Source organism: Spermophilus citellus, assembly GCF_964194105.1.
Source record: "Spermophilus citellus genome assembly, chromosome: 3".
NCBI lineage: Eukaryota > Metazoa > Chordata > Mammalia > Rodentia > Sciuridae > Spermophilus > Spermophilus citellus.
In genome coordinates this window covers 38,574,302-38,590,530 of record NC_138184.1, presented here as the reverse complement: position 1 = coordinate 38,590,530, position 16,229 = coordinate 38,574,302, and the positions used below count along the sequence as shown (strand labels likewise).

At 34.8% G+C, this 16,229-nt stretch overlaps 1 protein-coding gene across 2 annotated transcripts in view; it reads left to right on the top strand.

The window, feature by feature from the left end:
* The window catches only part of UBE2E2 (ubiquitin conjugating enzyme E2 E2), a 304,899-nt gene that overhangs the window by 179,939 nt on the left and 108,731 nt on the right, over positions 1-16,229 (top strand). The window lies entirely within an intron of this gene.

Sequence of the window (16,229 nt, the reverse complement as noted above, 5' to 3'; positions counted from 1 at the left end):
TATATCCCTGTTTCATATTCTCATGTGAGATGTCAAATTTACTTTTTCCATTTCGTAGAAGATGTACTTTTTTTCTAGATTATTGCTCCTATTTTTCCTTCATCTGCCTTTGCTATCACAAATAAATTCACAAGAATACATTTTTTCTTGTGTAAGAACAGAAATATCTGCTTAATAAAACTTTTTAAAAATCCCTTTATGTCTGAAAAAGAATCTAGTTAATCTTTAAGAATAAGAAGAAAAATCCCTGGGTATGTAGTCTATGAATCATCCAATAAGTTTTACAGCTGAATTCCAAGTATTCAAACATGTTTCAATAGTTAGCCAACATTTTACATCCTACAAGAATTAAATCCAGAGTTTGGGATTAGTACATTGGCAGAACTCTTGAGTAGCACATGTAAGATCTTGGCTTCAATCTTTACTCTGGGGTTGGAGGACCAAAAACTAAATCCATTGCATAAACATTGGGAAGAGGATGTTTATTATAGTACTGTGAATTAATTAGAGAGTTTAATATATTTTTAGAAACTTGTGAGGCATTGTAAAAGCAATCTGTGAACACTATCCACTCTTTATTGCCTCAATGAAATTGGGTTTTCTTTAAGTCTCCTTAAAAGAGTACTATATAACAATAGGATTTTTTTTTTAATTACTACCATCAGCAGCAGTGGGCATATGAACAAACATAATGACAGTGTTCTGCCTGGTTTTCCAGAAACTCTAGGGTCTTTACTGTCACTGTTGCCACTCAGTTAATAAGCAGAGACAAAAAGTGCATACATATATTTGAGGAGCCCTTCAAGTGTTGAAGTGACACTTATATTTGCCTATGAAAACCAGTTTTCTCTTAATTTGAAGTCATATTTCTAAATTAACCTGCTCAATCTTTTATGAGCCAGTGCATATTCAGCTTGGGTAAGCTTATAAAATTTAAGATGAGTTTCACAGCATTTCCACCTTTCCTTTTTCTTTCCTCAACCTTTTCTCATCTTCCATTCCCAGCCTTCCACTCACTCTATACTGTAATCAGGTATCTGAACTATAGGGAATGAGAGAACACAGGAGATGTGACTCAGCACAAAGAAGAAAGTAATCAGTTTTTAAATTGTTTAACTATTATTTGTCTTTGTTTCTTCTTTTTGTTCTTTTGTTATTTTTTTTTTTTAAACCATGGAACTCTTTGGTCAAACAAAATTTTATCCAGGATTCTAGAACATGTAAAAGCTGAGCTCTTCTTTTTGTAGGGATATGAAGCTAAGCCCTCCTCATTAAAAGACTTCCTGCTCCTGAGTAAAAATAGGGGGCATAGAGGAGGTTTTTGCATAATTTTGAGCAACATTCTTTAAAAATCACTGTTCTGTGTACTGAAGATTTATGCTGTTAGGACACATTATTTTGAGTCCAATAGAAGAAGGCTCACCACAACTTTCTACAATAATTCATAAGAAGAAGTTAATGTTTTGTTTGTAATCTTAATATATATGCAAGGTATTAGAAAGCAAACTTTAATAGATTTCAGAAATCGAATTTCCAAACTTAGTTGACTTTTTCATATTGTTTTCCTTTAAGATTGTCCATTTTATAAAGAAAGAATGTGATTGAGCTGGGCTTTGTGACGGAGGATATTCATAATCCCAATCATTTAGGAGGCTGAGACAGGAGGATCACAAATTCAAGGCCAGCTTCAGAAACTTAGGGAGGCCTAAGCTATTTGGCCAGACCCTGTCTCAAATTTCAAACAACATAATAATAATAAATAAAAGGGCTAGGAATGCACCTCAGTGGTAGAGCACCTCTGAGTTCAATCCCCGTATAATCTCCCCTTCCCCAATAAAGAAAGGAATGATATAGTTGCCAATTTTTGTTGCTTTTGGGAAATGGGATTAGTATATAATACTTACTAAGGAGAAATTTTAATGGTTTAAGATTTTCTGATGCTTCTTAAGCTGTGGTAATATCAGCTGTTAACTTTTTTGTCCTTTTCATAAGTTACATAATACATTTAATAAAGCACTCTTAGAAGTCACATAATGATGTTCACAGACTTATAATTATTTGATGTATCTTTAAATTTTTTTAAAAATACAAAACAGGAGCTGGGGTTGTGGCTCAATGGTAGAGTGCTCACCTAGAGCAGGTGAGGCACTGAGTTCCATCCTCAGAACTACATAAATAAAATAAAAATAAAAGCATTTTGTTCACTTATAACTAAAAATTTTTTTAAATACAAAATAGAGCTTTGCAGTAACAATAAAAATATAAACACATTTCCTAGTATTTGGAAACATTTTATTTGTATTATTAACCACTCTATGTAGAAATATCATTTTTTCCCAATTAATATCCATTTGAATTACTAATTCCAGCAAGCCTGAATTTGATTTCTTTATCATCATATTTGATGACATTTGCAGAATGTGATTGATTATATGATTCCGGTTGAAAATAAAACTTCAATAGAGTTTCAGATTAGTTCAAAATATTTTCAGTTAGAATGAGGCCAACTTGGTCCACATAAATAGTAATCAAAAGATTATGAGATAAGATTGATAAATAAGCTGCCTTAAAGACCTCGTAGAAAACCATCTTTAAATCTAATAATTTTACTTAAAAGCATGTAGGCAAACCCTACTAATTATTATCACATGGTAATATATAACTTCTGAAAGTTTTAAAAACTTCTACGGCTATAGTCAGAAATCAGTTTTTCATAATTTCTTGAAAGTATTCCCTGTATTTCATCAAATATAGTAACTGACACAAGCAGTGTCAAATTGTAAAGTGGTATGAATAGAGGGGAAAAATAACAGATTATCATAATTTAGAATAAATAGTTCCTTTTTAATTAATTAGGTAATGCTTTAATATTGTGGTCTAAAAAATGCCATAAAGTACAAATTACTGTTTATTTGTTTGAACATCCTATATGTTGCATAGCAAAATGTGAAATAAATGGAAAAACCAAAAATTATAACATAGTGTAAACGTTTAATTTTTTTTTCTAAAAATGATTATTGCATTAGACTTGGATTTAAAATCAGGTGAGATGATTTTTAGTTTTTCAATATTTAGAAGACTTATTTCATAAATGCATATATTGGTATGTGAATTATGTCTTTGTTGATAACATACTACTATAAATCTCTCCACAATTTTAGTGTTATATTTCCCTTTATTGTTTCAACAAAGTTTAATAGTTTAGAATGATGCTTGTACTTATTCTTTCCTAATTTAGTAGTAGTTCTGAAATTAAGTATTTCATATTCAGTGAAAACTTACTTTAGAATATTTAAAAGCTCCTTCCTCCCAACTCTTTAGAGGTGAATTTACATTATGGATTTATTTCCACATAATGGTAGCACACAGATTAGTTTTCTGATACTGATTTTTTGCAGTTGATAATGAAATGAATAGATTTTATTTGTGATCTGTCCTTATATAAGGATATCATAATTTTTATATCGTAAGAAAAAGATTCTTAACTATCCTGTAACTGAGTGTATTTAACATCAAACTTGCAGCTTTTTGTGCCTTTAACAGGTACATATATGATAAGATGTTAATGGAAGCCAAAAGTAGATCTGACTGTTCAGAGAAATGGTTTTGCCAGATGTTTCTTCATTCAACAAATAATTAAAGAAAGCCAGATTCTGTTCCAGCACAGTGTACCAAAGTCTTGTTCTTCTGAGCGTGTCTATAAATTGAGGTCAATTTATATAGGCTGTTTGCATCCTATTGGCTATAATTAGCTGAGTATTGATTGAAGTATTGCAAATATCATACGATATTAGGAATTTAAAAAAAAACAGATTGTCTTTGTATATCTATTTTTTAAACACTAAGCCAAGTTTGGGATTAGTTTAATACTCCCAAGTTATTCAGCCCAAGGGAAAGACAGATTTAACAGAATGAGAGTAAATGAAAAAATCTGTGCCATCATTGAGCTTCTTTTGTAAATTTACAACTCTTGAGAAAAGCTAATTAACCAAAGCATATCCTGTCTTACTTTTTTTCCTAAACGAGAATACAGGAATACATATGAACTGAGTGGAAAAATGTTCAACTACCCTGTTTGTAAGGAGACTTCCTTTTCTTTTGTCATTCCTATTTAAAATAAATCCTCAATATTATATGTGTATTTTTGTAATATATAGTGAAACCTGTTTTATTTAGACATAGAAACATAAAGATTTCCAATAGTCTAGAGCTAATATACACTATCTGAAGCTAATAGATTAACCACAGTATTGTTCGTTTCTTGAGCAAAAGTCAATGCTTTTGAAACCAACTAATACTCACTATGGCATATGAGCAGTCAGTATTCTGTTTATTTTTATTATAAGCTTTATACCTGTACAATTTTATTACATGTTTATAATAATCTACATTAAGGTAGTGCTTAAATTTTTATTGAATGTGATAGCCAAAGAACTATGTTTAAAAGGTACATTAATCTCAATATGGCATCCATATACTGAGTAGCATAACCTTTATTATGGTTTTTCTTAAACTTTTAAATAAGTAATATTTCAATATCAAGTCAAATTCTGAAGAGAATAAAATCTGCATTAACAAAAATGACAAAATTGTGTACCAGTGCCTCTAAAGCAAAGTCTGAAGTCAAACAGTTTTTAGTAGCAATAAATAAATAAATAAATAAAAATACTCCAGGGGTTGGGGACTGAGTGGTAGATCACTTGCTGAGCCTGCACAAAACCCTGGATTTGTTCCCTAACACTGTCCCCCCACCCCCAAAAAAAGACACTCCAAAATGTTCTAAAAGGCTATCTATGCTATAATTGTATAAGTCTCTTTCCCCTACCCATTTTTATAGTTCTATATTTTCCTTCCCCTCATTTTTTGTGGGGTTTTGGGGGGTGCATTATAATTGTACATAAACTAAATTTCAATAAGTATTAATAAGATTATATGTTTTGTAATTTCCCTTTTCTCCAAACACATTAATACAGAAACTTAGTAATATACCACTGAATTCAGGAAACATTGATACACCAGAGTATGCATTTTAATAAGTAGTTACTGTTAAGATGTGAAAGAAAAGGAAATTTTCCTGTAGTAAAAATTTATTTAGTGCCACCCCCCATCTTTATCTGAAGTAACCAGTTGTTGATGATGATGATGATTTGATTTTTCTCCACTTTTTTTTAATTGGTGCCTGATGGTGAGATTTGTTGTTACACATTTGTACATGCACACAATATAACAATGTAATTTGGCCAGTATCACTTCCCAGCACCTCCTCCTTTCCGCCTCCCACCCCTACTGATCTTCCTTTAATTTTCATTAGATTTGCCCCCACCTTTCTTTTCTTTTTTCTTCTTTAGCTTCCATATGAGAGAAAACATGACCCTAGACCTTCTGAGATCAACTTTGTCTGTTCAACATAATGGTCTCTAGTTTTATCCATTTTCCTGCAAACGACATAATTTCATTTTTGTTTTTGGCTAAATAGAACTCCATTGTGTATATATGTACCATATTTTCTTTACCATTCACCCGTTGATGGATACCTAGGCTGATTCCATTGTTTGGCTATGGTGACTTGTGCTGCTATAAACTTGGGTATGTGTGTATCACTGTAGTATGATGACTTTAATTCTTCAGGATAAATACTAAGGGGTGGTATAGCCATGTGGTTCCATGCCTGGTCATTGGAGGAACTCTGTACTTCTTTTCATAATGGTTATACTAATTTACAGTCCTACCAACAATGTAAAGGTGTTCGTTTTTCTCCACATCCTTTCTAGCATTATGTATGTATTTATGTATGTATGTATGTATGTATGTATGTATGTATTTGGTACCAGGGATTGAGCTCAGGGGTACTTAACCACTGAGCCACATCTCCAGCCTTTTTTGTGTGTTTTATTTAGAGACAGGATCTCACTGAGTTGCATAGTGCCTTGCCATTGCTGAGACTGACTTTGAACTTGTGATCCTCCTGCCTCAGCCTCCCGAACTGCCAGGATTACAGGCATGCACCACCAAGCCTGGCTATTATTTGTATTCTGTGACTGCCATTCTGACTGGTATGAGATGAAATCTCAGTGCAGTTTGATTTGCATTTTCCTAACTGCTAATGATGCTGAACATATTTTTATGTATTTGTTGACAGTTTGTATTTCTTCTTTTAAGAAGTGTCTAATTCATTTGCCCATTTATTAATTAAGTTATTTGAGTTTTTGGTATAATTTTTTTAGATTTTTTTAATATATTCTAGATATAAATCTGCTGTCAGAAGAGTAGATAGCAAATATTATCTCCCTATTCTAAGGGTTCTCTTCACTTTCTTAATTGTTTCCTATGCTGTGCAAAAGCTTTTAAATATTATACCATTCTATTTATTAACTAGACATTATTCCTGAAATTTAGGGGTCCTATTGAGAAAGCTGTGGCCTGTGCCTATATGCTGGAGTATTGACCCTACATTTTCTTCTAGGAGTTGTATAGCTCCTGGTCTAATTCCTAAGTCTTTGATCCATTTTCAGTTGATTTTGTGGAGAGTGGGAGATAAGAGTCTTGTTTCATTTTTCTATATATGGATAACCACTTTTCCCAGCACTGTTTAAATAAATAAATAAACAGACAATTGCCTGGCTTGCTGGCGAACAACTTTACTGTAATCCCAATGGCTCTGGAGGCTGAGACATACAGGAGGATCATGAGTTCAAAGCTAGCCTCAGCAACTCAGTGAGACACTAAGCAACTCAGTGAGACCCTTCTTTAAAAAAAAAAAAAATACAAAATAGGGCTGGGGATGTGGCTCAATGGCTGAGTGCCCCTGAATTCAATTCCCAGTACCCAAAATAAAAACAAAAACCACTATTTTTTCTCTGGTGTATATTTTTGGCACCTTTGTCAAGGATCGGATGACTGTAGATGTGTGGGTTTATCTGTGCCTTCTATTTGGTACCATTGGTCTGTATGTCTGTTTTTATGCTTATACCATGCAGGTTTTGTGAAGTAACCAGGTTTTTTTTCATGTTAGCTATTGAACAGACTTTTACTGCTATAAATTGATGCATCATCTGAGTAACCAGATTCATGAAATCAAAGGTACTGTTCAACCAAATGTTCAATATCTTGAAAGTAGTCTTGATTTCATGTCTACTTATATTATTTGTTCAAAACTCATGTAACTTCTCCTTGTAGTGTTTTTGTGGTGACTAGAATTAAGTTATTTCTAATAAATGACTCAGATGGCTTTTAAATCAAATCTGGTTAATTTCACTTATCTCTCCACCTACTGTTAAAACTCTGTTATTAATTTTAATTTTAGAGGTTTTAAATAACTAGTTACAGTTCTGATATTAGGGGAAAGTAATAGGATAAGGATGGTATTGGTAGAATTAATCAAGAGAATAACATTGTACTGTTAGACATGATACACACAATAGTAACTGGTAAACACAATGTTTATACAATGATCTATAAGGTGAATATTTTAAATCTTAGTTTACAGAATAAAAAGGCTAGAGATAAAACTTATTTGGCTGAGGTCTCATTTACATATTCAAAAAGTAGCTGTTTTCATCCCTTGCTTTTTACCCTGTTGATCAGGGAAAGATTCTTGTCATATGGCCATAGAGATGGCCAAATGCACCCGATGAGGTGGGCAAGAGTTTATTAGTCACATATAGTCAATACCCTAGGGGAGAAAGACTCCACACTCACCAGGTCATATGAAAGTTACACTTAGGAACAGAGTGAATAAGGGCTGTGGGAGACTGACAGGTTTTATAGGTATATAAATTTATAGATATAATGGACTTGTTTGAATAATTCCTCAAGCAGGCAAAAAACTGAAACCTACTACTCAAGGATAAGCAACAACTGCCTCTGACCCCTTTGATAAAGATGACTATTTCTAGGGTTCCTTTTCTTCTGGACCAGAGTAGGGAGTGAAACTTGGGCTTAGGTTATTCAAGGCCTTGCCAGTTTGACCAGAAGTCAAGAAGCACATGATGTGAAACGTGAATTTTACGTTTTACCCCACACTGACTAAACTGGGATTCAAATTGTGGATTTTCTGACTCCAGTACCTATGTTCATTCTACTTTTCATGGTATTTCTTTCTTAATCTGGTATCACATCTTAACATTTTAATAGTAATTGAGTACTTTTCTTTTATGGGCATTTTTAGTCTTATTTCCTAAAGAATTCATAACACTGTAGCATCTGTTGTATTCTCATAAAAAACAAGAGCATACTTGTTTGTAAGATGTGTTATTCAGTTTTCTGTTAATATGAAAAAATACCTGAGAAAGTCAGCCTAAAGGAGGAAAAAATTATTTTGGCTCACAGTTCACAGGTTTCAGTTCATATTTGTTTGGCCTCATTGCTGTGGGCTTGTGGTGAGGCAGAATGTCATGCCCCTTGGGAGCACCAGATCAAAGCTTTTCACCTCATACAGCCCATTAACCACAGAGAGAGGAGAGGAGGAAGAGCCAGGAACAAGATATATCCTTCAAGGACAAGTTTTTAGTGACCCACCTCTTCCAGTTAGGCCCCACCTCTTAACATTTCCACCCACCTCCCAATAGTGCTACTGTTGGAGGACTTTCCAGATCCACACTATAGGAGAAGATAATTTAAGAACTTTTTTTCCATTTTAGAGGAAAGAAGTATGTCTTAATTATATATTGATTTAGCTTTCTTCCACACAGAACAAAAGTTTTTTTATATAGATTCTATCTTTCCTCCCCCAACTCTTGTTTCCCCATATCCCATGTTATTTTTATTAGAACGTCTTTACTTCCCCTCCACAGCCATATCACAAGCTGTAATGCTCCTCCATCTCTACAATTACATCTCCTGTATTACAGCTTTCCTACTATTCCTGCAAAGAATTACACTCACCCCATCTTTCATCTTGATTAGGAAATACTTTACGGAGTACCTTGCATAGTACTTTGGGTTTGGAGGCTAAACAAGATGCACAAAAAATAAGAGATGGTTTCTGCCTTTGAGACTCTGACTCTGGTGAACAGAAATAAGGATTGTGTACTGTTGGTAAATCAGTACACACAGATCTCATCATGCCCCTCCTTCAGACTCACAAGGCCATCCATGAGCTGGCTGTTCACCTGTCTCTGAAGCCCCATTTTCTGCTCCTTTTCCTCACTTTCAGTAGGCTCTGACCACAATGGCCTTCTTTCCAGTTTCTAAAATACACCAGGTTTTTATCTCTCGGGGCCTTTCTTCTTGGCCTGGAACACACTTCCTTTCATGTCTGGCTCTTCTTCCAGGTCTCATTCCACGAGTTAGGCTGGAAAAGATTTGAATTAAAAGGGACAAATATTCTCAATAAATTAAGTGGCAGATACTTTTCTATTTGTATAGTTCTAATATTTTATATTAGATGATATAAGTGAATTTTATGGTATTGTGAAAGTAAATTGATGACAGGCAATCATTGAGGTCTTGGGTATTAAAATTTTAAAGCATTTAAAATTTTCCTTTTTAATTTTATGTGTGACAAACATAAAATAATATGTGTGCTATAGTCTTGAAATGTTTACTAAATTAGGTATTGTGGCATATGGCCCAAGCTGTATATAAATAGAAAAGAAATGCTTATCATAGTTCATAAATTTAAACATTTGGTTTCAAACCATGAAAGAATCTGAATATAGGTTTATGCTTGTTAGGTTTATCACCATAGCTACAAATTTTCTAATAACAATATCAGTATTCTTACAAGGTTAGTGCCTTCTTTCCAGGCATATTTGAATACTCCCCACACCACATACTGGTTAACTATTATTGTCTTTATAGTAAGGAAGACAATGAATATCATTAGATTTGCCCCCAAATAAAGAGTTAGACCATTTTCCCAACAAGGTAATCTGAGGTTACAAAATTTTGAATAGGAACTTTGTTACTATACATAGGTTGATCAAGTGAAATATTTTCTATTCCTTGACATTGAGTTTGTTTTGATGTGAATTTTGAAAGCTATTGTTTATATAGGGTATTTCTCTGGGATAACATGATGGCATATCCTCATGTATATTCCTCATTTATACTGCAGAAGGAAACGAAAAATTCCTTTCTAACTGCAACACAGATAGTTAAGGGGCAGTCGCCAGGAACCCAAGGACTGGAGGGGACAGAGAGTTTGTTATTGACCTCTTCCAGGAGATGCTGCCTAACTCAGACCCCTTTAAGCCTGAATCATGGAATTGTGCTGGGAATTCTCATGGATGTATGTTTGGATTACGGTGGAAAATGGAAATGGAATTAGAATGCCAACTGCCCAAACCCTCTAGGACCATAAGAGATTGTCAGAGGGAGCCTCAGAAGACCTGGAATGTATCATACACACTCTTTCAATGAATACTCTCCAGCCTGTCTTCTAGCTTCTGTCCCTACCTCTCCCCCCAAAAGAGTTTGGAACCGCCATTAATTACACCAACTTTTGAAAAATAGAAAAAGAGGTATATTTTTATGTTATGTGTTTAAGTGAATGAACAGCTTAAGCCAAAATGCATTGCGTTTCTCACCCATGTCCCACCCAGTCCAGATGTACCACAGCACTCTCAGTATGTTTAGCCTACACGGATTGAGCTTCCTTGGCTATGTAACCTACCTATATCAACAATTGATCTGAAAGACTCACCAATGGAACCAAAGAAACTGTTTATTAATTGTAGACATTCTTATCCTTTTTTAAAAAATAAATGCCTAGTAAGATACAAAGTATTGAATGCTTTTTAGCTCCGTGTTAACATTTCCACCTCAAAGTCTATATAGGCCCAGGTTCATACTTTGTGAATTCTTTGAGCATCAAAAGAGAAAAATTGTGGGCTGGGGATGTGGCTCAAGCGGTAGCGCACTTGCAGGGCATGCATGCGGCGCTGGGTTCAATCCTCAGCACCACATACAAATAAACATGTTGTGTCTGCCAAAAACTAAAAAAATAAATATTAAAAAATTCTCTCTCTCTCTCTCTCTTAAAAAAAAAAGGAAAAATTGTGTTTCTTGATAGAAAGGAAGTGGTCATAGATCATGCCAGCCAAATAAATATGCCAGTGCTTTGAAATACAGAGCTGTTGGATGATATCCTGGGATAAAGGATTAAAGTAAGATCAACCTAAATGTTTCAGTCTAGTTAATTTGTATGCTGCTTAAATTTTTCACTTTTAGGAGAATAGCTTTCAGATATAAAATATAATGAAGGGTCTGAGTTATTGTTTGACTTGGCTTTAAAGATAATAGTAATAATTTTAAAAGATGTTCTGAAGATATTTCCTACTGGATCATCCTTCCAAGTTTTTTTTCTTGCTCTTCCTAGATAGACTCCCCTCTTGACTCCCAGCAGTGTAGCTGAATATTTAAATCCTGAGACTTGTTTATTGTTAGGCAGATTAGTTTTCTGCTGAAGCAAACACAGAGAATTACCTAGAGACTATTTTAAAAAACCATTGCCACTGGCATTTTAGTTAGAATTCTAGGGAGAGAATGGACTGTTTAGATACTGAGTTCTAGTAAAAAAGTGTTGAGATTTTTAGTTTGAAACTGAATTTCAAGCCATTTGACCTAGTGTTGTGTCATTTGGGCATTCTGAAGCCTCAGATAAGAACTAATACCAACTCTGGTGTTGGCAGGCAAGCTGTTGTGCTTATCAAATGAGTTAGAGTTGTTGGAATACTGTCTACTTGATCAAGGATGGAAGAGTTAAGGAAAGAAAGCTTGATAAATAGAGGCTATTCCACCTTCTTTAAATAGGGATCAAATTGGCCCAATTATTGGAAAGAAGCACCCACTGGTTCCTTAGAGGAGCTGCTGACTTACTCTAAGGCTCATGTGGCTGAGGAAGGCTACCAACATTGCAGATAGATAGCATTGATTCTCTTGTTTTTTTACTGATAGCATATTCATTATAGTTTTATGCTATTACTTTTGAAAGGTAGTTTTAAACTGTATAACATTTGAGGAAATATTATGAGCTAAAGACTTTAAATATGTCATGCTTTTAATTGCTAAAAGCTGCGGCAGAAAATAACTCTCCACTTGGGAACTTTTGAAACACACTATTATTGTAATACTTATGTTCAAGAACATTACATATTTATTTAAGTACTTTAAGAATGTTATTATAAAACTTCGATTTGTGATTTCAGTTGATATTCCCAGGGTTCATATGATTATTTAGAAGTTTAGATTTTAGCCCCAGACTTTTATATTTTTAACATTGCGCCAAAGTGTAGCCTTTGTAATGCATGCTACACAAATAAAACCTGTCTTGGAGGAAAAGAACATGAATGCATTTTTAAAATAAAGATCTACAGTATTGTTACACTTACCAAACATTAAAATTGGGCTAGGAATATTGACTGAAAGGGACAGGTAATCAGGGAGAAAATCAGGCAGAACAAATTTTGTCATTAATACTTAATTAAATAAAGAGACATTTTAATGAACTGAAGAAATGAAACAGCTGGGGTTGTGGCTCAGCAGTAGCGCTCTCGCCTAGCATGTGCAAGGCCCTGGGTTCAATTCTCAGCACCATGTAAAAGTAACTAAATAAAGGTATTGTGTCCAACAACCAACTAAACAAAAATATTTTTTTAAAAAATACTAAAACAATTCTTAGATTAAAAAAAAAGTTTCATGGCTGATGTTCAAATAAAATTAATCACCACTGCCATCACAAAAGGTCTCTATGGCTTCTTATAACACAGGATGGCATTATTGCTTACATTTTAGCCATGTGATAAATTCTAAGTATTAAGGAAGATTTGTTTTCTGATCCTAAGTATTCATAAAGATGTATGAAGCATTTTTATGTATCCTTATGTTTTCCTGTGTTTAGGGAAGAAAGTCTCGCTGTGAAGTGTAATTTTATTAATATAATTATACTAAATTAAAGTATAATTTATACTAAATTAAAGTGCTTTACTTAGGGCACTGAGCTTTCTATGTGTGTGAATGTGGGGCTTTTTTCCCCTACAATATCTCCTTACAAAAACTTGTTTTATGAGTCTTTCTTTTTTTTTTTTTTTAAACATCACAGTCTTTTTTTTTTTTTTAATTCAGAAGAAATCCTCACAAGGTAGAATTTTGTAAACTAATAACTTAGCAAGTCAGATCATCTTCTTCTTGTTTTGTGTCCACTACTAGTTTGTATTCCAGAGAGGCTCAGATAAGTGGACCTGGTCAGTGGTTTCTGATTCCTTTATTCTTGGATAGCTCTGCCTGAGGTTTGCCTCAAAGGAAGGTGCTTTGAAAAAATGTTTGCTAAACTTATATTTGTATATTTTATTTTGTTTGATAATACATCACATCAAATATCCATAGCAGTCAGGATCAAACCACATTTAGTAATTAAAAAGCAGCAATTCCTTAGATATGCATTACCTTCATGCCCCTATTTAATTCCCTCAGAATAACAACTCTTCAGTTTTTTCACATATTTTGGGCTACTCTACAGTCTTCCTTTCTGGCCATTTTCCTCCTTGTAGCCATTAATATATGAAATTATAGTTTCTTTTCTCTTCTGATTCTGTCTCTCTGCCTAAATGATCTTATCTCTGCCTTTGGTTTTACTTACCACCTCTGAACTTAAAAGAAATTACTTCTTTCATATAATAAAGACACCACAGACCATCAGGTCTGTCTTAGCTTGACTTCCCAGAAAGTAGAGCCTGAAGCAGAGGGCCATGTGTTATTTACTTTGTTAGGTAATGCATTTCCAATAAGTTGAACAAGGGATAAGGAGAATGTACTTTTATAGGGGGAAAGCCAATGCATGGATAAGCTATTGAGTTGTCTCCTACTGTTCAGTTGTATAGGATCATCCTTGAGAAATCATATTAACTGTCTTAAGACTGTGTTGTGAGGGGAGAATGGAGGAAAAATTTTGCCACTAGTTTCTGTTTCTTTTTGCTCAGAGATTCACCCTATAGTATATTAGCCACTCCATAGCCCACAGGTAGTTCATGGAGTGTTGTGCAAGTGGGAATGCAAAGCAGCATCAACATAGATACCCTAGAGTGAGAGGCAAGCCACAAGGTGGGGCACTATCAGGTTGCTATTGTGTACTATCAGGTTATACTTGTGTGAAGTTGGTGCTGGGGAGACAGATGAAATAAGACACAAGTGAGAATGGGAGGATCTGACTTGGTATATATCCATTTAAGCACTGCATTATACCTTAGTAGCAAAGGTATTGGGAACTGAAAACTAAATCCATATCCAGAGCAGGTATTCTGTAAAGACAAAAACCATTGCCACTCCACTGCCACTCCCATTCCTACCCCAATGTAATCAACCTTAGCTTGAGTGATTGTCTGATCTCCAGTAAAGGTACCATATCAGGGGCTTGACACCAGTCTCCCTTGTTGGCAGGTTAGGCATTTAGCAATAGCTTTTCAGCCTAATAAAAAGGAAGCATTTCAGCTACTCTACTATGGGCCCATTGTGTCAACTCTGGTGGCCTAAGTGGGAAGCTGGTTAACATCCATAGAATGAGTCATTCTGTCCACCTCATTGTTGACATTAGAGAACACCTATTAACATTTTGGTGCATATTTCCTGACAGGTATTAATTAAAGACACAAAAATGCACCCGATGTGCACCCAGTCCATCTTTGTCAGACTTACTTATCACCTTATCTTTCCTGGTTGTTTTTTAAGCTCCAGATACAACAGCCAGACTGTTCACTACTGCCCATGTGTCAGGGCATAACTGTAGCACTGGGCATTTCTCCCTCCATTTAAAATGGATAACAAAGTTATTGCTTCAGTTGCTCTTACCTGCCACTTACCTTTTTAGGTGTACTCCTGAATATGCCTGCAATGCAGCAGCAGTTGATTTTTTGGCTAGATTTAAATTCCTTTGTTAGTTGATCATGAAAGAAAAAGGCATTGGTGATTTGAGATTCTGAGTTATATGTAAATGTAATTTACTCATGCCCTTGAAGGTATTTGTACTTAATACCAAAAGTGCCATTTCTATCATATAGCAGGCTGTTTTTTTGTCCGTCTAACCTTATGACTTAACAGATACTTAAAAAATCAGTCATTTGTTCACAGGCATGCAGATTCTACTTAGGCCCTATAACATACTGGAAGCTGTTTCTTTTTTTTTTTTAAATATACTTATTCTCTGCTCCAAAACCCCAGCAATATTCATTGTGACTTCTTTTTTTGTTTTGTTTTTATTGGTTGTTCACAACATTACAAAGCTCTTGACATATCATATTTCATACATTAGATTGAAGTGGGTTATGAACTCCCAATTTTACCCCAAATGCAGATAGCAGAATCACGTCGGTTACACATCCACATTTTTACATACTGCCGTATTAGTGACTGTTGTATTCTGCTACCTTTCCTATCCCCTACTATCCCCCCTCCCCTCCCATCTTCTCTCTTTACCCCATCTACTGTAATTCATTTCTATCCTTGTTAATTTTCCCATTCCCCTCACAACCTCTTATATGTAATTTTGTATAGAAATGAGGGTCTCCCTTCATTTCCATGAAATTTCCCTTTTCTCTCTCTTTCCCTCCCATCTCATGTCTCTGTTTAAAGTTAATCTTTTCTTCCTGCTCTTCCTCCCTACTCTGTTCATAGTTGCTCTCATTATATCAAAGAAGACATTTGGTATTTGTTTTTTAGGGATTGGCTAGCTTCACTAAGCATAATCTGCTCTACTGTCATCCATTTCCCTGCAAATTCTATGATTTTGTCATTTTTTTATTGCTGCATAGTACTCCATTGTGTATAGATGCCACATTTTTTTATGCATTCATCTATTGAAGGGCATCTGGGTTGGTTCCACAGTCTAGCTATTGTGAATTGTGCTGCTATGAACATCGATGTGGCAGTATCCCTGTAGCATGCTCTTTTAAGGTCTTCAGGGAATAGTCCAAGAAGGGGAATAGCTGGGTCAAATGGTGGTTCCATTCCCAGCTTTCCCAGGAATCTCCATACTGCTTTCCAAATTGGCCGCACCAATTTGCAGTCCCACCAACAATGTACAAGTGTACCCTTTTCTCCACATCCTCGCCAGCACTTCTTGTTTTTTACTTCATAGTGGCTGCCAATCTTACTGGAGTGAGATGGTATCTTAGGGTGGTTTTGATTTGCATTTCTCTGACTGCTAGAGATGGAGAGCATTTTTTCATGTACTTGTTGATTGATTGTATATCCTCCTCTGAGAAGTGTCTGTTCAGGTCCTTGGCCCATTTGTTGAT